This window comes from Cydia pomonella, chromosome 18, assembly GCF_033807575.1.
Source record: "Cydia pomonella isolate Wapato2018A chromosome 18, ilCydPomo1, whole genome shotgun sequence".
Taxonomy (NCBI): domain Eukaryota; kingdom Metazoa; phylum Arthropoda; class Insecta; order Lepidoptera; family Tortricidae; genus Cydia; species Cydia pomonella.
The window spans coordinates 10,034,880-10,060,981 of NC_084720.1; the positions used below are offsets into that span (position 1 = coordinate 10,034,880).

General features: G+C 36.5%; 1 protein-coding gene across 2 annotated transcripts in view; it reads left to right on the forward strand.

Annotated features, from left to right (window-relative positions):
- The window catches only part of LOC133527598 (G-protein coupled receptor dmsr-1-like), a 120,155-nt gene that overhangs the window by 22,863 nt on the left and 71,190 nt on the right, over window positions 1-26,102 (forward strand). Inside the window, exon 1 of one of the 2 annotated variants that reach the window (XM_061864676.1) lies at window positions 4,766-4,838. The exons of the other annotated variant lie outside the window; for it this stretch is intronic. The gene's annotated coding sequence lies outside the window, so the exon portion shown is untranslated. Of the gene's footprint in view, window positions 1-4,765; window positions 4,839-26,102 lie in introns of those variants that run through there. 2 annotated transcript variants of the gene reach the window in all.

A 26,102-nucleotide genomic window follows, 5' to 3' on the forward strand; every position in this document is an offset into this window, starting at 1 on the left:
TTCTCTTAATAGGAAACTCAGAGGAATATGAATTCCACTTTTAACTATACATTTGTACGCGATCTACCCCAATATTCATATTTTACTCTACTGCGACTTAAGAGGCTGTCAACACCCAATGTCCTTGAAATTGATGTTACTTAAACAGTTTTTTAAGAAAGACTATTTGTTTTAGTCAAGTAAGAAAAATATATGTTCGTATTAATTATATTTCAAAGACCGTGGTCGTACTCGATACACGATTGAACGAAATCGGCTCGATAGAAAATAATTGCAAAGGTTGGTCTTAAAATCACAATTAAACGGTTTTATGTCTTTATTGTTTTGACTTATGGGTCTGCAATTAAAATCACAATTTCAAAACATTTATATCTAAACCGTGGTTGAGTTAAATATTACACTAATAATCCACTTTTTTTTATTTAAATATTTTTCTTATTATTCCCTTGCCCAGGCCCAGTAACATGCGACAGTGCTATCTCATTTACTCCGATACAAATAGACAGTGTGCGCGCTTTAGGTATTGACAGCCTCTTAACCAGAAAGTAAGTATGGGTTTAAGTACTTACTGATGATTCAGTACACCCTATAGCTTAGGATACTGGACGGATTTTTTAAAATGACGTATCGGTAGATTCCACTTACCGTTCACAACCTGTTTACACTTGTTTTATTAAATAAAAATTAAACCAATCTCCTTGAGAGGACTCCGAATATTAAATCATATGTTTTCTTCTAGCGCCTAAACTATTTAGCGGATTTCAATAAAATAGAAATCAGTAGATTCATAATTAGTACACGAGTGCTACGCAATACAAAGTTACTGAAAGAGACATACGCTGTCATTATCACTCCGTCACGTAAAGAATGCGACCATTTGTATATGTATATACAGTCACAGAATTTAATTTCAGTACCAATTCGTATCTCGTCATAGTGACCACCGATATGAAAGTCGCTAGGCAGGCACCTCATACTATTATCACAGTGACAAGGTACGAAATGATACTGAAATTAAACTTCATGACCATATACAATGTACCATCAGCCGCAAAAGTGTTCATAATTTTTCCATTTATTTTCGCAGCTCACTGTACATGCGGAATAATAAAAAGTATAGAAGATATCACTCAAAGAACATTATTTATCTCTCCCTTGGTGTTTATATAGTACATAGTTATTTTTACTCTGTGGCTGACATGCTGCTGTCATATTTAGCTGTGTTTCGGTTAATTTTATATATATTTATATGTATGTTTATGTATGTCTATTTGTATTCCTTATATGTGTATGTTTATTCACTGTAATTGTGTGTGAATCTAGGCTTCATAACGGTTTAGCAACACCTACTTTTTCGATTATCTTCTCTATTTCCGCTACCCAAAGGTTGTCTGGAAGAGATCGCTTTTTAGCGATAAGACCGCCTGTTGTCTGCCTCTAAATTTAATCAATGGTTTATTTTTCTTGTATATTTTTACTGAGGTGTGCCAATAAAGAGTATTCTATCTATCTATCTATCATATTGATCCACTCAATGGACCCACCAAATGGCAAAATAAATCATGAAAAACCTCGAGAGGCCAGAGCAGCCGGAACAGATAGGGACATTTTTCGCGATTGTCATATGACTGTTCTCATGTAAAAAAGTGTTCATTAGAAGACACAAACATCTTGATCACTTTTTGATCCACAATCATCTAGTATAAAAATATACAATTTGTAAAGATTTGTTTGAAACTTTTGCTTCGTATAGTAATTATTTTGTCCTTTTACAACACCTGCGCTGTTTTACAAATTCAATTAAATATTTAGGGTTTATTTTGAAGGTGAAGTACTGAAATTATTACAATTTAATGAACTTTTGACCCCTTACATAAGATTGAAGTTAATTATATTAGACCGATTCTAATTGTGTCTTGAAGCTAATTAAATACTTCGCTGCACATCACTGTTTCTTACTCATACTCTTATTGCCTAAATAAAACTTATAGGTAACTTTTAATGATGAGTTGGCATGAAGTTCAAATGATTTCTTGACAGATATAGGCCAAAGATTTTCGAGGGGTGCCAGAAATTCTGCTTGCATTTGTGGTCGACAGCTTTTTGTTTCGATCCACTTGTATGGTTATCTATGAAATATTTCGCTATTCCAACCGTGACTGTAGTGTTGCGCTAGCAATGCGATTGGGGTTTATTGTTCAATATGGGTGTAGTAAGCTGCTTTTGAATAAGTAGAACGGAGACAAGTAAAGGGTTCATTTGTAAGTGAGAATTTGAAAGCTCCTAACGCCTTATTCTTATGATATGTAATTATTTATTTAATTTTGTTTTTGCTTCTATCTCATATAATCATGTAAAAATTCAAACGCCCCTTGCATATGGTTAATAATTAATATACCTACATAAAGTTGTATAAACATATTTTTAATAATGTTAAAAACCAGAGCGTAAAATGAGGACTACATTGGTATAGAGGAGCGGTCGTCCACTTTCCTCATAAGAGACTCTAGCGAGTGACAAAGATAACGTGGTATTGTCATGCGTTAGGGAGCGACAATATGTTTGGATCTTCCTTCCGCTGCGAGACATCGGTTTTGTAATAATGATCATTCCTTACGTGGTAGGTACTTGACTATAGACAATACTTGTAGTTCGCCCCGTTCGCCAAAAACTATATAATTCATAACGTATATTCAATTTTCGACACGATTGAATAAAAAATGTGGATATTCAAGATGGCTGTCGTTTTTTTTATAATTTTGGCTATGAATTTATGTTCGTAAGATGTTTAAGGCCCTTTCAGATTCTTATACGTAATATATCAATTTTCATTATGATCGGGACAAATATAATAAAAATTAAGATGGCGGCCATTTTTTTACAATTTTGTCTACGGATTGAACACGACTTGCCCCGCACTGACTATACGGACGAGAGCGGGGTAATGGCCTACCATTACCTAGGCGAGATTTAGGCTTATTTTTTTAGGAATTGAGGCATAGTTTTATAAATTTACAAAAAGCAAGAAAACCAAATCGTTTTAAAGTGTTTTGTGAGAAAGATTGTAAAGTTTCATATATTTTCGATAAATGTCACAGTAGTTACACGGATACAACTGAAAGAAATATGGGTGACTTCAAGATTTTTCTTCTTCACATACTTAAATTAAAATAGCTTTCCAGTAAAACCATATCATTGCTCATATCTTGTAGATTGATACACATTTTTTTCTGCTCAAAAAGTGTCAACTTTAATATAAATAATGGTTCAGAGTAACTTTGCGTGAGGAGGCACCTTAAGAGAACTTTCGGATACTCAGATTACAATTTTAATCATGCTTAGAGCAAAAATTCAAAAATCAAGATGGTGGCCGTTTGTTCCATATTCATATTAAGCGGCCGATCAAAGCCTCAGTTATCAAGTAGGCGAACTTTGTCCATTATTGAACCTCGTTTTGTATTAAAGGTGACGTTTGGATTCCGACCGCAGCTACACTACTGCGGCAGTATTTTAGCGCAACATTAGGTACTCATATAAATGCGTCGTGATACAATGCCTCAAGTGCCTATTTTAGATTTAAACTAGTTATAGTAACACCACTGTATATATCCATTAGGTATTGTTATTGAAATAAAATATTATATATGTTCTAATTTCTCGATAAATTGACATTATGACATTGCCTGCATTAATGCAGTCGACTGCTGCAGTATTGCAGAGCGACATTACTGTCGACTGCATTACAGTCGCAAATGACAAAATGCCGAGCAGTGATATAATTTAGCTACATTAGTTGCCGCAATATTTTCAACTCAATCAGACCAGTGATACCTACTAATATTTTGTAAAACGCCCAGTTTCTTGCAAACGAATTGACCAGTACCAAACTATAGCAAGACTCGAAGAAGAAAAGTTTTTTGTCTTTCTAGGCTCTTCTAGCTCCATAGCCTCTTGATCGAGCCTGCTCATAATTTAATTAATAAAATAATATAATGCCCTCAACTACACATTTACCTAATTTAATTTAAATTAGAATAAAATTTAAGTTATTGCGTAACAAACTATCCTATGATAAATTTAAAAAGATCGAAAATGCTAGAACTTGCCCTTAGCCAGCCGTGTGTTTCAAGATGAATGTAAGAACTTCGCTTTACTTCGCTCGCTCGTTCGACTGTCTATTCTTTACCAAGGAGTAGGGATATGCTTTATCAGGTGCTGTCAGGTGCTACTTGTATTGATGGACTAAGTTAGTTCAGGTGTCAAAGGCGAAGCGCGGAACGCCTTGGAATGTTCATTATTTAGGTCAAACGGCAGTGGAATTAGACACGAGGCTCTAAATCTTGAACAGGTCAAGAAGGCTATCGAGTTCGGAAGGAAGTAGTTTCAGGGGTCGGGTCACGCCAGGTGACGCAGCGGCGATAGTTTAAATACGTAGGTAAATACTTAGACAAATTAACCTGTAAGTATGATCTGCAACAGTGGCAAGTATTTCTTTTAAATACCGATAGTATACCAGTGTATGGCCCGTTTGATGATAAGTGATTACCGTACCTTATGGACGGAGGCAAATCTAGGAGTGTCACATTCGTGTTGCCGACCTTTTACGAACCTATATACAGGGTGTTTATTTAGTCTCCTGCAATAATTTACGGGGTGAATATATAGGTCATACTGATGAGTAACTTTTACTATAAGACCCACCCCGAAATCGCGAAAAAAAATTGTCTATTTGTTTATTGTTTATTGTTGTGTATATTTTTCAGCGTACCTACTCAGAAAAGGACTTTTTCTTCCTGGCTAGGACGGATCAAAGTGGCACTTTTCTTCCCTGCCAGGAGGTATAAAAGTAACACTTTTCTGTTCTAGGACACTATTTTTATATTTTTTGCATACAATTTTTTTGCTTCAATAATATTTTGAAACATAATAATTTGCTCAATAGGTGATGTTAAAAGCAGTATGTGTCGGATGGTAGCAAAATTATTTCCACCTTGGGCGTAACACAATTGAATCCCTCACTACGCTCAGGATACTAAAATAGAATCCCTCACTACGCTCGGGATGCTATAATAGAATCCCTCACTACACTCAGGAATCTATTTTAGAATTCGCTTCGTTTAGGATTTAATGTACGCCCTCGCCGTAAATATGCCATTTTGCTCCCTTGTGACACAATCTACTATTTTTATCGCACTTGCTAGGCGATGCGGTCTGTAAATCTTAAATTTCGAACTTGTGTTACGAACTCATGTTAATTAATCCCTCGCTCGAAGGGCTCAGGCTTCAATTTACATTTGTTCGTAAATTCTTGTTTACCGCCCTTAATACACAATGTAATATTAACGATCCCCATATTGTAGTCACTTGAGGAAAGCTCGGCAGGGAGTTAATTCCACAACCGGAATGTTCACGGAAGGAATTTCCTCTAAAACCGCATAACATATACGGATAAATGTATGATAAATATATGTATACTAGGTTCCAGGGTAAGAAGATGATTATTAGCCTGACGCTATTGTCTCATTCTTGAGACAATAGCGTCAGGCTCAGAGATGTTAAGTGCGATTTTATTTGATGTTTCTAACTATGAATAAATGAATATTTTAGGACAACAGATCGATCTAAAGTTGCCTCCAGAATCATGTGTACTATATTGACAAGTCAATGTGCACAATTGATACACAGTTTGGCCAGCGCTGTTCATATCGTTATTTTCAAAAAGTTTGAATTAGAGAATATCGCGAGAATTCACTGCTAGGGGCGGGCGCTATTTTTGCGCGGTCAGTTCAAATATTAATAAGTAATTATTTATGTTATTTTATAAATGTTCGTCGGTATTCCGAAAATTGTGCAATTTTATTGTTATAGTTTGACCTGAAATAATAAGTTTTATTTTTATTTTATTTCATGATAATAGAGACAAGGATATTTTATAAATTGTAATTAAATAAATATTTTGGCTCAAAATATAAATAAGGCCAAGCTAGATGGGGCAATTTTTCACACAATCTGATTAATTTAAATAAAATAAAAATTTAATCGTCTCGGTTATCCCTATTGCTTCGATCGTAAAGACTAGTCCCCAAATTGGACATTCAAGTTGACAATTAGGCCAGTATTTAAATATGCATAAATCTCATCTATCGGCCACGTAGAAAATTAAATCACCAATTTTAGATTTATGGCGACAACCGAGTTCTCTAAATAAACAACTTGCCCCAAACCTGCATACTATTTAACATCGAAATTAGGCATTTTCGCATCCGCACCTCCTCATTCGATCGGTAACGTCAACAATCTTACAATCGAATCGACCACTTTTCTCGTGAAATTCATAAATAGAAATCGTTTGTGATCCCTTTATAATTTTAACATGGGTAGTAAGTGCAATATCTTACTTATCGACATACATATACTCGTGACTATTTCTTCTTTGCTATTCCTGGTATCATTTTATCTATCAATCTCATGTCAATTTAGTTCGCCAGTTAGGGAAGCAAGTTTAATAGGCTTGTGATGTGGGTAGGTAAACTGTCATATTACAAATTAAAACTAGACTTAAAGGAACCTAAAAATTAATTTAAATGTCGCAAAATAAAAAGGATATATGAAAATATACCCAATTACAAAAAGAATACCCCGTCCAGCAAATCGGCCTGCGGCATAGACCCCACTGTTACATCTCTGTATCGCAAGGGATATCCCTGTGGTGTGGTCTCCTGTGGTGTCGAGTAGCCGCGCCGATAGTGCCCTCATGAATGCTTTCATGTCGGCTGACTAGGGACCCGCGAGCACAGCACACTCATAGTCGTTATGTAAAGTCGAGTATTTGTGGCGTCGCGGAATTATGACGATCGTTCTGGCTGAGTGGGTGGTGACCCTGTCTATGAAGCCGATGGTCCCGGGTTCAAATACTGGTAAGCGCATTTATTTGTGTGATGAGTACGGATATTTTGTTTTACTGAGTTTGGGGTATTTTCTGTGTATTTAAGTATTTATATATTATTATATATATCGTTGTCTGAGTACCCACAACGCAGCAAGCAAGCCCTCTTGTGCTTACTGTGGGGCTTAGTCAATTTGTGTAATAATATCCTGTAATATTTATTTATTTATTATTGTAGCGCTTTAAATAAAACTTAGAAATTATAATAAGCTCTCACAATCAGGCCAAAAATTATGTGTCTATCAATTATGGTTTTTTACTTACACTAATGGCTAAACTGTACAATTCTTACTTTTTACAACCCCAACAATGTTGTTTGTGTACTAATACTAGCTTTATATACCAAATTGCAGCTTTATAGATTTCAGGAACTACTCTAAGAGTTTTGATGATCATCAGTGAGTGAGTCAGTGACGAAATCGGGTTGTTTTTAGATATCAATAAAATCTAAAGTATAAGATATCAATAAAAGCTATGCGATTGAAATTTTTTTATGTTTAATATGTCCACTATTGACATTATATCCCGAGAATTTTGTTCATCTGGGATAATCCAAACCCAATTTAAGAGGGTTCAAAAACCGACAAAACGTTTCGAAAAGGGGTAGGTAGTGCCCTTACGTTTCGCTTGCCCTCAGGTTGGATCAAATACATTTTTGGACAAGGTATTGAAAACAAAGAGCGTGGTACAAAACTGAATCATTGAAATGATGCATATGTCGCAGCCGACTGGTGAAATAAGCCAGATAATTATTTGGCTGAAGAACAACCAGCCAAGTTATTGATCACAACGTTAAACCAGAAGGCTAAACGTCGTGTAGTAGTAGTAGTAAAAACTTTCAAGTGCGGCTGTAAAAGATTCTGCCTTTACTCATTTAAGTTAAAAAAATATATGTTAGTGTTGTATTCCTTTTGGTACCTGGCTTATGAAATCTATGTAAGTATATATAATTCAACAAAAGAAATTAAAAAATAATTATTTGACAAATTACTTAGTTACATAATAGTGTTTGATAAAAAAGATACTACGCAGGATAAGTAAAATTGGCTCAGGACCGCTTCGTCCACAATCCTATTTGGTCACCTTTTTAACCCGTCACTATTGTCATATGGTCCACTGTTCTGATCAGTCGCCATTCCTATGTCGTCACTTTCCTATCATAAGATAACCACAATAATGTTGACGAGATGTTACTGTGGTCAACATATGAATGTAGACGATCTGGCACTGTAGTCAAAATAGTAATGTGGACGAGCTAGGAAGATGGCGATTTAAGAATTGTATGCTGAGGACATGACATTGGCAGTGGCGGATTTACAAATTTTCAAGGTATAGGCTGAATAGTTTTTGCTGCCCTTGCCTCAACAATTGTCATATCATACATTATTTTTACAATGCAACAATTTCGTTGAAATTGCACGTAAAATAATTTTCCAATCGAATTTTCTGAAGCTACTAGTGCATGTGAAACACATAATAGTCGATACATAAGATTGAAATCGGTAAAATTATTCACTAAATTATTCATTATATTCGAATAAAAATCGAAAAATTTTATACAAACCATCCAGTTCGTAGCCTCCAACCAGTAGTAAGACTGGCATGTATGGGTTGTTAGTGGGAATAGGGGCATATTTTTTACAATTGCGCTCTTTTCACTCATAAGAAGTGTGGGCAAAGGGCGCAGAGGCGAGAGGCCGATTACTGCTTGAAGGGCGGCGAACTAGCTGTTTTACTCTAGAATATGGAAGTTTGCTACTCTCGGAATGTGCAATGACAAGTGAGAGAGAAAAGTCATCGACAAAATTTGTTGCAGACTTCTATCTGTAAGACATCAGAAAACCGTCATAGAAAAATCTTTTTGATTTCTATGAGGTAAAAAAAAAAAATTGTTCCCCAAATTTGCCTCCCCCAAAATCTGCCGCCCTAGGCTCGAGCCTACTCAGCCTGCTGGTAAATCCGCCACTGGACATTGGGACGATTTAAAAAGGTGACGAAATAGGATTGTGGACAAAGCGGTCCTGAGCCGTAAAATTAGAACAATTACCAATTTAATAGGGTAATTTTTTTTAATTTGTTTCCATTTAGTTTCTCATGAGACGGGAACACAGAGGAGTACACCACTTTTCTGCACTAGAGCAGAAACATATTACTTTCTGCACACTTTATAGATCACCAATGACCTACTTTCAGAGCCTGAGGTATGAAACCAAATTGAATATTTTTGTTGTCAATCAAAAAAGGGCAAGTCGTCGCCGGTGAGACGTGTTGACGGGCTCTTATATGAGATATTACATTATAATTTTTTTATTAAAGCACCCCAGAGTTTAGGGACTGTCAGCTATCAGTCGAAAGAGGAACTTGAGATGGGTGTTTAATGTTATCCCCTTCATATTACATGAAAATATAAAACATCGTGTGAAAATGTTGAAAATTTTGTTAGTAAAAGATATCGCTTGTAAGCAGAAAAAAATATATTTCCAGATTATTCCATATAAAAAATCTAGTTAGTTATGGCTATATATTAGATGTTTACTCATCTGAGACTTGGGTCACGTGCCGTAAGCATATTCGCTATGTGCACGACTGTCACGCAACCTAGTGTCCGCAAGTCTAGGGGAAAACGTCAATGCACTACATCTTATAAAACTACTCCAAACTAAAAACTACTGAACAGATTTTCATACGACTTTCATCTATCAATAGAGTGATTCTCGATGAAGGTATATAACTTGTTAAGGTTTTGTGTAAATTGGTTGAAATATAACGATGTTGTCGGAAAAAATCACGCTGGCTAGGAACTCTAATTGAAAACGCTGCCGAATCCGTTTGAGCTATAACAACACAATGTATGGTGAGGTTGTCTCTCTTTCATGGGTCTACAAAGTTTGTGATGTTGAATGTCTATCTTTTTAGGATAACTCACTATACCCATTCTTAAGTTCTAGAAAAAGATCACATAGTATGTGGCATTTGCAAAGCTATTTACACGGATACAGTATTAATAATCATCAAATTATATAGTTACGTTAGTTATATTAAGAATTTTATACAGATTACAATGATCCCTTACACCATACAATTTAAATAGATATTTCAGGAGTACTCATAAATTAAAGTTTCATTTCGAGCCCTATAACTTGTACGAAATGTTAAAGACGCTATCCGCAATTAGTTTTAATTTTTACCACCATATGCGCTGGGATCGATTTACTTACCCCCACCATGCTCTTCGCACGGTCCCAATTCGAATACTTAACAGATTTCGTCACAAATACCTTCAAGACATTATGAAATATGAACATCAAATAGTCCGACCGCGTCAGAAATACAGAAGTCCTGAGGCGCGCAAATGTCGGAGGCTTTGAGGTTTATCTGATTAGGCGGCGTCTACGGAGGTGCCGGCACGTGTTTGGGATGTCAGAAGACGAAGTGGCAAAGCAAATTTTTAGAGTTCCGTACCAAAAAGTATAAAAGGAAGCCTTATGGCGCGACTCTTGCCATCCGTCTGTCCGTCTTTCACATCGCTAAATATATCGGGAACCACTGCAACAAACCTATAGATTTGAAATTTGGAATAGTTATGAACAACGCTTCTAGCAAATTGAAATTATTTTTATTTTATTTTTATTATCTATGGAAAATGCCCAAAATGAAGAGATGGCAAAATGTCAAAATCTAGTGACTAAGTCATGTGGGGTATCATTTGAAAGAGGTCAAATTCTACGTTCCAAATCTTTTTTTTCATAGTGTAAAAAACGTGATTTATGAAGGAAAATGTGCAAAAAAATACTAGTCCCCCTACCCCCCTTAGCTCCGAACTTTACCGAAGAAAAAATATAAAGTTTTTACATAATATTAACATTAATACTATTAATTTTACAGGAAAAATAGAATCAGACCTCTATTTTGGTAACTTAAGTTTTAATTAATAAAAGACATTTCCGAATTCAGATTGCAATTTAACCTACTTTACGTGTGTTTATTATACTTGAAAATTTTATGAGATTTTAAGACACCTTTTTTTCAAATAAAATATCAATTTTTGAAATCGGTTCACATGATAGAGAATTATCCTCGGAAAACGAATATACCTAATACGTACAATCGCTCTGCTTTACCTTAAGGTTGACTGGTAGAGAATGCCTTTTAGCATTAAGTCCGCCTTTTGTACGATAAGTTTTCTTTTGTGCAATAAAGTTTAAATAAATAAATTCGTGCATTACATCGCGCAAATTAGTTAAATAATTTGCCGATACGTGTAGATGGCGCTGTACACAATTATACTTACAAGGAAAGGTACTCAACTGTCCGGTTCCGATTTGATTTATATTTATATATGTTATAGAGTAGTCTAAAATAACGCACACGTATTTTTTTTTAGCTGCCCAAACTCAACCTATTGGGAGAAATTGTCCTCCAAACTACTAAAAAGTTACTAAATCTTAAAACTCCTATAGAAAGTGATGCTCAAGCAACTTGCTAGTTAATGGCTTTTTTGAGTATATGTTTGAGAACAGGAAAAAATAATGTACACGTGTTTTGTTATATCTGCTTAAACTCAAGTTTTCCTAAAAAAACACTCGTCTTTATGTGTAACTTTAGCAATAAGAGATTACAAAACTTAGAATGTCGATTTTTTTGAAAAAATGAGTTTTAGCCGATATAACAAAACACGTGCTCATTATTTTTTGCTGCTTTCAAACATATACTCAAACCAGCCATTAACTAGCAAGTTGCTTGAGCATCACCTTCTATAGGAGTTAGAAGATTTAGTAACTTTTTAGTACTTTGGAGGACAATTTCTCCCAATAGGTTGAGTTTGGGCAGCTAAAAAAAAATGCGTGTCCGTTTTAGACTACTCTATAACATATATAAATATAAATCAAATTGGAACCGGACAGTTGGGTACCTTTCCTTGTTAGTATCATAGGTACTTCTGATTAAAAGTCTTTCGCCTTTATAGTTACACGAGATAATTCAAAGTTTGCACGGAACTCTCGGTGCGCGAGTAAAACAAAGTCGCACTTGACCGGATTTTTTATTTATTTAGAACCCCAGAATAGTAAGCCAGTACTTGCCGTACAAGGACGTTCTGAAAAGGCATATAAAGACATGCAACTTAGAGCCCTCTCATCACTTACAATTATGTCGGTGGTGTTTTGATATGCCCAAAGTGCGTTCGTATCTTTGGTAACACAATTGGGCACTCAAGCCACTTAAGGGCGCACTGGAGAGTGAAGCAGCTTCACTCTAATCTAGCATAATATATAAATAAGTATAATTCTGATTTCTAATAATATTTATAAGGCAGTCACTGTGGCCGAAATGGGGTAGGAGTTCATCATCATCATTAATAGCTAAATTCTTATACAAGTGACCTTAGCCGACTTGGATATTCTAGAGTTCTTGGAAATTTCTTTTTATGCATTTATAGTTATTTTTGCGAGATCAATAAAACTAGATTTTCTTCCCAACTAATCCACAGCCAAATCCCATTGGGAGAAATTCCTTTTCCCAAACTACAAGTAACTACCTTCACCAACAAGCAACCATTGCTTTTTGTTCCAGCAGTCAACAGCATCTGGTGCTTGGACGGATGAAAAAAACGCTCTTGTATAGATATATAGGAGCGGTCAAAGTGCTTAAAAATATCTGAACACCCACTCTAGCGCCTGGATAATAGAGGTGTGTTCAGATATTTGTGAACACCTAGGCGCCTCCGCTCCAGTACAACTGATGGACACACCCAGTACATTCACTTTATGTCATTTCTCCTCTAATATTTTTAGTCAGGGTATTAAATATTTTAGAGTACTAAGGCAATAAGTTCGTGTATACATATTTTTTGCACTTTGTTCTTGTCGAACGAGGTGCCCTATAGCCACGAAACGAATATACCACGAATTTGACATTGAGATATTCACTAGCGTGAGCGTAAGTTACTTTCTAGACTAAACGCAAAGGCGTACGTCACGTTTCGCTATCGAATAAATTTACACTAGGGGCACAGATGTATAGAAGTTACGCAGACGTTAGCGAATATGTCAGTTTGACACTGATAAGGCAGTCGTGGCAAGGCCACTGGTGAATAATGTCAAATAGAAATGAAATTGATGTCTATTCGTAAGTTTCAATCGAAGATTGACAAGACGAAGGCTGTCTTGCCTCGTTGAAAGTACTTTTGATTCAGGTGTTCAAGTCGAGCTTGTTCGATCAATTATTATGTAACTTATTGTGAACCATCCTTATTCTTGGGTTCTGAATAGAAAAGGGATTTAGGGAGTATAAAGACATTCGTGCGTTACGACAAAAGCAGACACTAAATCTTAAGTACATTTATTCTCAGGTAGATGGATTTATCTATTTATTCCACTTTTCCCATATTTAAAAATTTAATTAACCTTATGCTTTATTTATATATCTAATAGATATATACAGAGGTATTACTAATAAGGCGAGAGTGGAGGAGCCGCGCGAAATCGCCCTTTCATACAAAAAAAGTCCTCACTTTCCTCTCTAAAAATAAAATATCTTTTACGACTGCAAAAATAATTATCCTGGCTCTATTATATTCATACCTTAGGTGAACATATAGTTGAATAAATATTATAAATCAAAAATTGGCCAAGCCGCAGTCACGACCGCGGCGAAGTGTTCCGTCCTTGCCTAGCTAGAGGTAGCTGCCCGTAAATCAAAACTTGCAAAGACAAATGCAAAGACAATGGAATGGAAAACCCTATTACAGACATATATGTAGAAGCTACAAGTATACGAGTAAAGCTTTTTTTCAATGCTGAAAAGTATTTCGAACAGGTTTAAGACGATCACTTCTCCATACAAATGTAGTCCCAATTTTGGTTTATGCAAGCATAAGGATACTTATACGAAACTCCCGCTTTATTTATTTGTTAAGAATACCGAAATAACAACAATGTAATATACGTCAAAGTTGACAACCAACATGACAACTTCGTACGTGAAAAACTAAATCCGTCAAAAACAGTAGTATAATACCTTATGATATAACCTATGACAATTATTTACATATTTTTTTAGTCGCAATTGTTGTATTTGAAACTTGTAGACAAGACACGACTTAAAATGGAAAATCGATAGTTGTCAGATAACTAAACGATTAGATATACTTTTTTAACATAAAGTTTTAACATTTTTTTTACAGAAGTTCTTAATAAGAGAAATGAATGTAGCAAAAAGAAAAAAATAATATTATCTAATGTAGTATTAGCTAAATTAGATAAAATTTATTATGTACGGTAAAATTATTAGAATCTGCATGTAGCCACGAACATAATATCACGTTCAAAACGTTAGGACGAATAATAAAAGTAAGTACACATGATTAAATCCCGTCCCGTTTCAGTTTTACATATTGGGGCAAATGCAGTTGCGGTGCAAGACCAAAATTTAATGCCAAACCATTAGGTTTAGGCATATTTCCGCGACCAGAGAGCCTCGCAAAATGTACGAGCGCGTCCCGATGGACGCGGGGCTAGTTAGACCGCGAGGCCGTAGGCGCACGGTGGCCTACGCCTAACGCCGCCTTTGGGCAAAAGTCTGAGAAATTAAATAATATCTCGCAATTCTCTCAAATTCGCGCGCCTTTTTGCCACGGTTAGCCTAACACACTACTCCTCGCTTCGCTCGTCGTAGCACATCTTTTATCTCTGGTAGAATACCGTGAAAACTAAATTCACCTAGTAAAAATGCATTTCCCCGGTCAAAACTAGTTTTAATTGAAATCAAGTTGGAATAATTAGTAAAAACTACCTAGTATTCACCAATATACTTTGCGTCAACTAGTTTTGACTGAAACTTCCGAGTTACAACTAGTGAAAATGCGTTTCGGAAAACTAGTTTTACTAGTGAGAACGGGTTTTCATTGAGGCGGTCCATAACTCTTCAAGTGGCATATGTCGTTTTTGAGTTATTGGAACTTTGATTTAATTCAATTAGTCAAATTTGAAAATTAAATGATATAATCGGTCGGGAATCGACGGCCTACCAGCCTACCACTCCAAGGGTCAAGTGGCATATGTTGTTTTTAAGTTATTGGAATTTTGATTTTATTTCAATTAATCAAATTTGAAATTTAAATGATCGGTCGGAAGTCGACGGCCTACCACTCCAAGGAATAAATTAAGTTTTAACTAGGAAAAACACGTTATCACTAAAAACTGGTTTGCTCCTCAACTCAACTCAATCTCAAACTCAACAGTCATTTGACTAAATCAGATACTGCACTGAACTGTCAGTCATAGTCAAAATTTGAAATCATCAACACTATTAAATAAATATTAAATTAATTTATCAAGCTGACTACGATTTAGTAACTCTATGCACATATTAATGCCAATAACCGATTTACCAAACGACTTAAAGTAGTGCAAAATCCCGTTCCAATTTGAAACTTATTTCTGTTGAAATAAGGTTGTATTTAAAAGTAATAGGTCAACCATTGTAGAGACTTACTAAGTATTGATTCCCTAAGTAACCTATAGGCTGCAATAAAAAAACGATTAAAGATATGGTTACCCTGATAATTTTTCCACCGTCTCCATGCTCGTTTTATTTGGTTATTGTTTGCTCAGCTTCCTGGTTCGCTATAGCTTTTGCGAAAATCGCCAGGACAGATGAGAAACTTATTGTATGAAAACTTGCAACCTTAAATACATTTTTTATCGAAACTACTGCACGTAAAATGAACTCAAAATTAGTCCACCGGCTCATTTCTTTGCAAGCTTTCTAATGGTATCCCACACGATTCTTACAAATAAAAAAATAATTTCAGCTCTCAACCCCCTAAATTTTCCCCCAAAATAAGAAATAAGCAGTTTTGACTTATTTACAATATTAGTGGCGGTAATTAATTACCATGTGTTCCAAATTTTAGCTGTCTCCGTCGTTTGACCGTTTGGTCTCTGAGAAAATCGCATATAACTGATTTGCAAAACCAAAGTGATTCCATAAGTGTTCCGTGAACAAAGTTTTCTACGGAACACTAAAAACGTATGTTGTTTCGGGTATCTGACGGCTTTAGCGTCAACAAGTGAAGTAACCTTGTCAAGAAGTCAAGGTTACAAGCATACCGCATGTGATAAAGCCGTGTATATGTAAATGCTCTCAAACGATCATTGTATGTCTGCGGTGCGCCTCTTCGGCGCCTGGCGCTTGTTTAAACCTAGCATGAAGGCATATTGCTAACGAGTCTCCTAATACATAAACAATTGACTTTGAAGACTAACAACTGATCTCAAAGGGCATGTCACAAGATATATTTTTTCTTTTTTACCAAGGTGGTCTTTGTTAACGTGTAAAGTTAGCCTTTTCACTTGATAATTATATATAGGTATCATTAGATGTTGACATAAATATTAAGACGTTGATATATGAATACTAGCATATGACGCCTTGTGCATAGGCACAATATTGCTCAGACTCTTTAAAGTAGTACAATGTATATGAAAATAGGTATCCTTTTGTTCTAACTTGTATGTACTTAATCACTGTGAGATGTGCACGACTTGGGATACGGTGGTGAGCGGACGTGCGCGAAGCATTTGTTTGAGTCGCATAAAACGCTTAAAGGCCCGGCAAAACAATGGTCCCATGGCCCCGCCAGATGCTAGTGCAATCGCTGCAACAACATCTGGGTACCGACGCGCGCTAGCCTGGGCTCTCGCGACGCGGTCTTGCTTAGTTCCGGACTTTCGTTACAGTGTTTATATTACATATATTAGTGCAACCCGGTCATATTGTGTTTACGTGTACCAGTGCGTTGAACTGGGTGAGTGCGAGCCGTGTCCGCACAACCGCGACAATACTACGTATGTTATATTGCTCAAGTTCTATGCAAACGTTGTTGATGTGTGCATTGTAGTCCTGAATGTCCTGATGACATCTTTGAACTTTGCTGTTGACATGTGTGAACCGTTGCTGATCCGCAGCTGAACTTGTACCTTCTTCACATACGAGTATAACATTATTTGTGTTAGATATAACATTGCCAAAATTTATACTTTATTTGTATTAGAAAAGGCAATCCGCTTAATTAAAATTATGATTTTGAACATTATTCCAGCTTTCATTTTTTCTTCCACCATTTTGTTATTTATTTTTATTTTCAAAAATCATCGTAGTCATAACATAAACTTTTTCACTATGTTATTTCCTGTTGTGTGTTGTAATATGATACCACACACGTTTTTAATATTTTTTGAAAATTTATGATGTTAAAATTTATGGCGATAAAAAAACGCGTTTTGCACACTTAGATTTTTCTATAATTTTAGTATATAAAAAAAATACAAACAAAGAACTAAAAAAATCAAACCCCGTCTTTGTAGTAATTAGTGTGATCTATCACCTACAAATTTTCATACAACTCCTGAACGCGCCGCGCACGATAGGTGTGGCGTTGAAGGGGTTAAAGACGTTTCACGAAAAAATGTTTAAAAAAAAGGTGAACCCTTCGAACGCGAGTCTGACTTGCACTTGACAGGTTTTTAGGGTTCCGTACTCTAAGGGTCCGTCCGTCCGTCCGTCTGTCACCAGGCTGTATCTCATAAACTGTGATAGTTAGCCAGTTGAAATTTCTACAGATTATGTATTTTTGTTGCCGCTATAACAACAAATAATAAAAACAGAATAAAATAAATATTTATTTCCAATCTCGAGGTTCTCATCGGTCCAATCATCGAAGTTAAGAAACGTCGGGCGGGGTCAGTACGTGGATGGGTGACCGTTTTTATAGATAATGGTACGGAATCCTTCCTGTGCGAGTCCGACTCGCACTTGGCCGATAAGAGCATGATCGATCAAGGGGTTACGAAGCTAGAAGGCCCAAAGGCGATTTGAAAAGGGGTCTTGCTATAATGGTCAACTCGTTTGCAAGAAAGAATACGTGGCCATAACATAACGTAGGTACATAGGTAGGGTAGATTGTACACGGGAATTTAAGCGGGCATATTCGGTGGCAGATCCAACATAAGAAATATATTTGAGATTTCAGGGAGTGCTAAAGGACTTTGATACAAAAAAGGGGTCACAATGAACAGAGTTTCTTGCCAACTTGCATTTCGTCATAATTAATCTGATTATGACAAAAAATTGTAACTCGACTCGAATTGCCGTTTAATATGAATCCGTAGTAAAAATGTGAACAACCCGCTGCCATCTTAAAGTTATTTATTTTTGGGCTGATAATGTTGAAAATTGATATCTGAGAATACAGACGGCCTCATAATATGAAACGATCCTCAATATTGTAAAAAAACGGTCACCATATTGAATTCCTTTATTTTTGCTCTGATAATGTTTAAAATTTATATTTGACGATCCAAAAGGCCCCTTAATAATCTGTCGTCTAAATTGTAAAAAAAACGCCGCCGTCTTGGATTTCTTTACTTTTGGTTTGATCTTAATGAAAATGTATAGGTATCTGAGGATAGTGAGGATACGAAAAGGCCCTTAGTCGAAATTATAAAAAAATACCACCATCTTGAACTACTAGATTTTTATTCTTGTTTTATTCAATCGAGTCAAAAAATTAATATATATATCCATGAATCCTCTCTATATAATCCTGTTCTCAAAAACCTTTCAATTGCATGATTTTGGATCGATCGCCAGTTCCCTATCCGGGGCGAACTAATAGGTTAGTAAGTACTTATACAACTCTTTAGTAGTTAAATTTCTAGTTTTAGTTTAGTCTCAATTGTTAGCTTAAAAATGTTTCGTTGTTAAAGTTTTAATTTAATTCTTCTTTAATTGTGTATTTAGTAATTATTATAATATCGTCCTGTAATCTAGTATTAAGTTTCTAATGTTTTTTTTTGTGTAATTTGGATGTGAACCAGTTGGGCCGCCATGGCCTCTCATGTTCAAGAAGCGCCGGCCGAATATTCCGCCACGGCACTATTAATGATTTGGTCCGTCGCGCGCTCGCCACCGTGTCTGTGCCTGCGGTTTTAGAACCCGTGGGCATGGCGAGGGACGACGGCAAGCGTCCTGACGGAGCCACGTTAGTGCCGTGGAAACTAGGAAGGGCCCTGGTGTGGGACGCAACGTGTGTCGACACCTTTGCACAGTCCCACATTCAGGGGACCCGCATTCGAGCCGGCGCTGCCGCTGACCAGGCCCAAGTACTCAAGCGCCGCAAATACTCGACGTTGCTCGACGACTATGAGTTTGCGGCGCTCGCGGTTGAGACTTTGGGTCCCTGGTCAGCCGACATGAAAATATTCATGGCAGCACTGTCGGCGCGGCTGGTCGACACCACAGGGGACCCCAGGGCTGGCGCGTACCTCTCTCAACGTATTTCCCTTGCCATACAGAGAGGTAATGCCGCCAGTATCATGGGGTCCATGCCGCAAACAGACCTGTTAGAAGGGGTATTCTCTTTATAATTGGTTCCTTTTTTTTTTTTTTTTTTTGTAGGTAAGTATATTTTATAGTAGATAATTTTATTTTATTTCTAGGTTTAATTTTAGTTTTAATTTTGTAATATTATATTTTAGTTAGATTGTTTAAGAGATTTATTAGAATAAACTATTTAGTAAAACAAATATGATAGTGTTAACTATAGTAGACATATCAAATAAATGCTCAAGAGTAACAAAAAACATAGGTACCGACATCTTGTAGAGAAATTAAGTTGATTTGTTTCCTTATGTTGGCTTGTAGAATAGACTTAGTGCTGATTTTGGATAAATAAAGTGGTTTAATTTTGGAATCTTTCTTATACAAGTATTTTATTGAAGTGCATTTTAAAAATCATATCAAAGATTTGTAGTTTGAACTATGTTTATGCAACTGATTTTACAGTGACTGTTCCTAATTTTATTTGTGCAATCATAATCGGTGTCAAAACAAACAAACCTAAACTCGTTGGTTCACGTCAGTTACAAGGCCGGTAACTCTGCCCTATCACGCATGACAGCAACATCGAAAATTCATTCATCTGTTTTCCGAGACTCTTGAATAAGTATCAAATTATAATTGATTTTCCAATAGCTCTAACGGTTGTTATGTCTATATTTATTCTGGGTAGTTATCCTTTTAATTATTGTCCGTCGAACAGTAGTACAGAATCAATCTCTTGGAAAAAAAAACAGGTTAGAAGACGGTAATAAACTATGCGGTATGGAAGGTAGAGGCAAGGAACAGAAACTCCTTAGGCAGAATTGTTGCAAAAGTATCCAGCTGTCAGCTGTTAGCAAACACACAAGTTTGCGCGTTTACCGCTAAGAAAATTCCATTTACTGTGGTCCCACAGTTCCAAGGCACAGCCCTTACCATGTCAGGGAGTATTAGGATCCTCGGTGTCGACATCTCCAGTGACGTCCAATTCCGTAGTCATCTGGCAGGGAAGGCCGCGCTGGCATCTAAAAAACTCGGTGTGCTCAATAAAGCAAAGCGATACTTTAGTCCAGGGCAAAGACTGCTACTTTATAAATCGCAATTCAGACCCCATATGGAGTATTGCTGTCACCTTTGGGCAGGAGCACCTGGATGCCAGCTTGGGCCCTTCGACTCAGTCCAAAGACGTGCTGTACGAATCATCGACGATCCCAAACTCACAAGCGGTATTGAACGTTTAAGTCTAAGGAGAGACTTTGCCTCCTTATATGTGTTCTACCGCTTGTACAATGGGCTGTGCTCTGATGAATTGTTTGACATGATGCCCACGGCTACTTTTTATCACCGCACCGCCCGCCGTTGGCAGGGTGTTCATCCTCACACCCTAGAACCTAAATGGTCACGCACTGTGCGGTTTAAGAGGAACTTCCTCCCGCGCATGCTCCGGTTGTGGAATGAGCTACCTGCCGAGGTTTTCCCGAGGGTCTACAGTATGAGGTTCTTCAAAAAAGGAGTGTACAGATTTTTAAAGGGTCGGCAACGCGTATGTAACACCTCTGGAGTTGCAGGCGTCCATAGGCTACGGTGACTGCTTACCATCAGGCGGGCCGTATGCTTGCTTGTCACCATCGTGGTTTAAAAGAGCTATAAATAATAGTTCCAAATATCTCCAGAGTAGCGTTAGAACCTAGGCGTTATTGACGGAGTGAAGTGCGCTGTCTATGATTAGATTTTTTCTCAAGTATTCTATTTAGGTATTGTAGCGCCACCTATTTATGGCTTTTTGTCGGGCACTTTTTGGTATATGGAGATTTTGTTCCTTGCCTCTACCTTCCATACTATGCGGTTTTTGCATTTACTTTTTTGACGTTATAACGTACACACAACTACAGCATTCATGCTCATGCCAATGACGGGTGAAAAAAGGTCGAACTATTGTAAAAAGATTGGGTATGAAAAGTAAATTTAAATTTTAAAGTATGAAAAGTGGCAGAACAGTGGTACAGTCAGCAGCAATAGTAGCGGATGAAACAACGCGCCAAAAGTATCTGATATTCCGGATAACTTTTCCAACTATAGATAAATCTCTAAAATTTACATTCAAAAGTATATCTTTTACCGTCTTAATTGTTCTACATATAGAACCACCACATTTTCTTAAGTTGTAACAGAATGGTAGATACTTTTGAAACCTTGTTTGATCCGCTACTTTTGATGCTGACTGTACTACATTTAACACTTATTGTTGTGCATATCTAAATGCAGTTGTTTTAACAAAATTCTTACTAGTTTTTCTTTCCCAGTAAAACTGAAATCTGTCCTCCTACCACCGCTGCTGTTCAATATTCTCCCTTGTTCACTTTCGTTTCCCTTTTCGTTCATTTTGCTGAAAAAGTAGATTAAAGCTGATCCGTGTTGAAGAGAATTTCATCGTATCTCTCCTGACAAGGTTGCGTCACTTTTAATACTACGCTCGATAAATAACTTAAATAAGCGATGAATATTAATCGCCGGACGAAGTCCGTACGTATTACAGATCGCTGTAGCCGAAGAGAATGGAGTTATAGAAGAACACGGTCAAACGTATTTTTAACCGACTTTAATATTTCAAAAGTAGGAGTATCAATTCGGTTCTATGTTTTAATTATTTTTAATGTTTGTTACCTCAGGACTCCGTCATTTCTGGACGGATTAAACGATAAATAAAGTACTTCCAGACTGTACAGCGATTTTTGTATTTTAATCAACAAATCAAGCATTAAGTTAAAACGCAATCTCAACTAGTTTGTACTAGTTTTCCAGACTTCGGTGAAAATTAGTTTTAACTAGGATTCTTCACTCAAAACTAGTTTTCGCACAGTAACTTGGTGAAAACTAGTTTAACTGATTGTTCAAAATTTATTTCAATGAAAACTAGTTTTACCAGACGACGCATGTAACAAAAAATGGTTATTTTTCTAAATTAACATTATACAATACTTAATGTAGGTTCTGGCTGTCCCCGGCCGCTGCCCACTTCATTGGTTCACTTTGCTCGCTAGGCTCCGCGCGCTATTTGGTCGAGGTTAACCTAACACCCCCACCTCGCTTCGCTCGTCGTCGAACCTAGCTTTCTACTCTGGTGGAATACCATGAAAACTAGTTTTTTTATTTTATTTATTGAATAAATAAACAACTTACAGTCTAGAATTTAATACAAGACCCATCGTAGGCAAAACCTTGAGGAGGCTTGTGAGCCGATGGGGAGACCTATACATAGCTTGTGTCGTTAGATTTTAATAAGTGCATTTTAATAACTTTTTTTATATGTTTACCATTTAAGTACTTTACACGAAATGTCTTGTGAAAATGCGTTTTCCTTAGTCAAAAGTGTCAAAACTAGTTTTTACAAAAGTGTTAAACTAGTACTTAAGAATCCCAAGGTCGGCCGGTTCTCATATTAAAACTATGTTTTGGATTGTAATGGAACTTTGAACATATAATGACGTGAGGTATGTCTAGTCTCTGTAATCAGTTTATATAGCTCCAGTTTATAATAAAAAAACGAAATAGAGTAAAAACAAGTTTTGTATACTTACTTATTTGGCGCAATGACCCAAAATGAGTCTTGCCCTCCAACACAATAGCACGCCATTTTACCCGGTCCTGCGCAGCTTCACACCAGTTTTCACTGACGCCGAGCTCACGGACATCTACCTCCACTCTATCCGCCCACCGATACTTAGGATGATCTATAGGACGGCGTCCAGTCGGTCCACCCAAATATGCCCTCTTTACAGCACGATCTCCACCCATTCTTTCGAGGTGGCCCAGCCAACGGAGACGATGTGCTTTTGTCGCACCCATTATATTCGGTTCGGCTATGAGTTCTTCGATTTCGATATTTTTCCGAATCCTTCAACTGCCATCGTCTCTTTTGACGGGCCCCAGAATCCTTAACACCTTACGTATGGTACGGTATATATTAGTTTTGTACGAATAACTTAAACTTGCTGTATTTTTTAGCTATGGTGTATGCAGCTACATAAATTAATTACAGGATTAGATATACCTTATCTCATTGTAAGTACAAAGTTTCAGATAAATCTAGCTAGTCGTTTTAAAATAACAGCGTCTACGTTTGTATGGAGAAACGAGTTTGCTGGGGACCCTTAATTTTAAATACGAGTAATTAGTAAAAACTAGTTACCAACACCAATGGGCTTAGCGATAACTAGTTCTGACTGAAGAATCTCAATTTAAACTAGTTTTCGCTAAGGCTTTACGGAAAGCTAGTTTTAACTATTAACTAGTCAAAACGCATTCTACTGAGGCGATACAGAAAACTATTATAATTAGGGAAAAGGCGTTTTCACTGAAAACAGGTTATGATGGTGATCTATACAACAACTAGACATTTTATATAATACCTAGAAAAAGTGTAAAATAATTAATGTATGTATTTTTGAAATTAATCGACCATATTCTTTACATAGACTGTGTCATACGCGTAGGCGGTAACGTAATACCATTATTTATATTACCATATTTAGATACGTTACTCCGTAGCGTATTGAAAACTACACATCGAAATAACGTTAGCGAACAGGTATAATAAATACGTAAAGGTACGAGTTTAATTTGTTAGTTCTTTAGGTGACCACTAGAGGCACTGTATAATTTCTCCATACATTTTCCTTAACTTTCTCGCTATTGAGTAACATATTACTGAACTCTAAGCGGATAAATATATGCAAGTTTGGAGTTTCAAGTTGGGTTGGTTTGCGTTTAGGCGTAGGTAGCAGATTGAACCGTGCTAGTACATTTTAGACATATGGTGCAACTTTAATAAATAAATAAATAATAAATATTATAGGACATTATTACACTTTATAGCACTAGTGCAAAAATTAGCATATTACGTTACTGTGTCCACCATTTAAAGGGCAATATGTACTGTAAAACGTTGTACGCATAGGTAATTCGCAACTCCCTTCGGTCGTGTTTTAATTTATCGCCACTCGTTTCGAATTTAATATTTTTCGCACTTGTATCCTAAATAAAAGGCAATTTGGGTATCACAAAAATTATTGGAACTGATGAGGCTATAAGCACCTTGATTCATGACAATGTGACACAATTAAATGACAAACTCAAAGTAGCTGGAATTTTTCTGGATCTTAGCTGTGCTTTCGATACTGTGGACCACAATATTTTGTTACGAAAGCTGGAGCACTACGGAATTAGAGGCAGTATGTTCAAAATATTTGAGTCTTATTTAGCGAACAGGACACAATTTATTGAACTAAGTTCAATTGTGGGTGTCACTGTAAGGGCGGTCAGGTTAAAAACAATGATGATCAGACGCGGAGTCCCGCAGGGCTCAATACTGGGTCCTTTATTTTTTCTTGTGTTTGTAAATGACTTGATCCCTTTCGTACAGAATACAGTGCCGCAAACAAAACTAGTAATGTTTGCTGACGATACTAATGTTGTAGTTTTGGCGGAAAGCATGTTTGAGTTGAATGATACAGCAAATGCGGCATTATTTCAAGCTATGTAGCTATTAACCCCGAAATCGTATAATGTTTAAGGCCTTCATATCCAGGAACAGAAGAGACCAAATAGAACCTAGGTTCCTTTATAACCATAAAATGATACACTGATTTCTATTCATAGTTTATAGAGGTACACTGAAGGTACAATACAAATACATCCAGTTTGCGTGAAATAATGCAAGATTTCATAGGTCCACCCTACCAACCTGACGTCAGGTTGGCGGGTGGACCTTAGTTTGATTATAGCTCGTTTTAGGAATAAGGAAACTGATTTCTATTAAAGGTTTACAGAGGTACACTGAAGGTACAATATAACTGCATACTTTTAGTGCAGTATAATGCAAGATTTCATTGATTTCAAGATTTAAATATCTCGTTTTAGAGAGAGGTACACTGGATTGTATCAAAGGTACACTGAGGTACACCGAAGGTACAATATGTTTATAAATATTTCGTACTATTTTGGTGAGGTCCACCCGCCATCCTGACTGAAAAAATTTAACATTTCGAGTTAATGGGAAATTTATTGTTCGAATACTAAGAACGGAACAGCTGTCGGATAAGCTATGGATTTGGCAGAACGAGTAACATAAAAACTATTCTCACAATCACATATGAAAAAATGACAGTTGCACTGAAGTTGCCGCAAACGCATTTTAAACGTTTCGCAGAGGTTTTGGCGTCCCCAGTGCAGTCCCCATACCATTTCACTAAACTTGTTTAGCGAAATGATAAAACTAGTTGACTTTTTGAGTTCGTTTTGTCGTGGTTAGGGATTTTGTCAAATTCCTAAACAAATCTAGTGAAATGAAAACGCTTGTCGCGTTTATTGGCCGATTTTGTCTTGGGAAATGATGATATGGATTCGCCATTTTAACATCCTGCGTGATTTGATCATATCCCTTAGAGATTTGTTCAAATCTCTGATTTCATCATTTCCCTGCGACATATGTATGGATAAGTATTATGAGCGAAATTCACGTGCGAGAGATAATTAAATGACATAATTTAAATATCATTTTGAGTCAACAGTATAATAAGTTTGAATTTGCCTCTAGATATTTTTTTTTAGTAAAAATGAATTTAGAACCGTGAAAACTTTTCACGAAAGCTTTGGAGGCGAGCGATCGGCATTTAGAGCGGTTTACTCAGGCGCGGATTGCAGTTTCATTTCAAAAGACCATGGGGCGTATTCGGATTGTAACAACAGGATATAAATCTGTCAGTGTTAAAAGTGA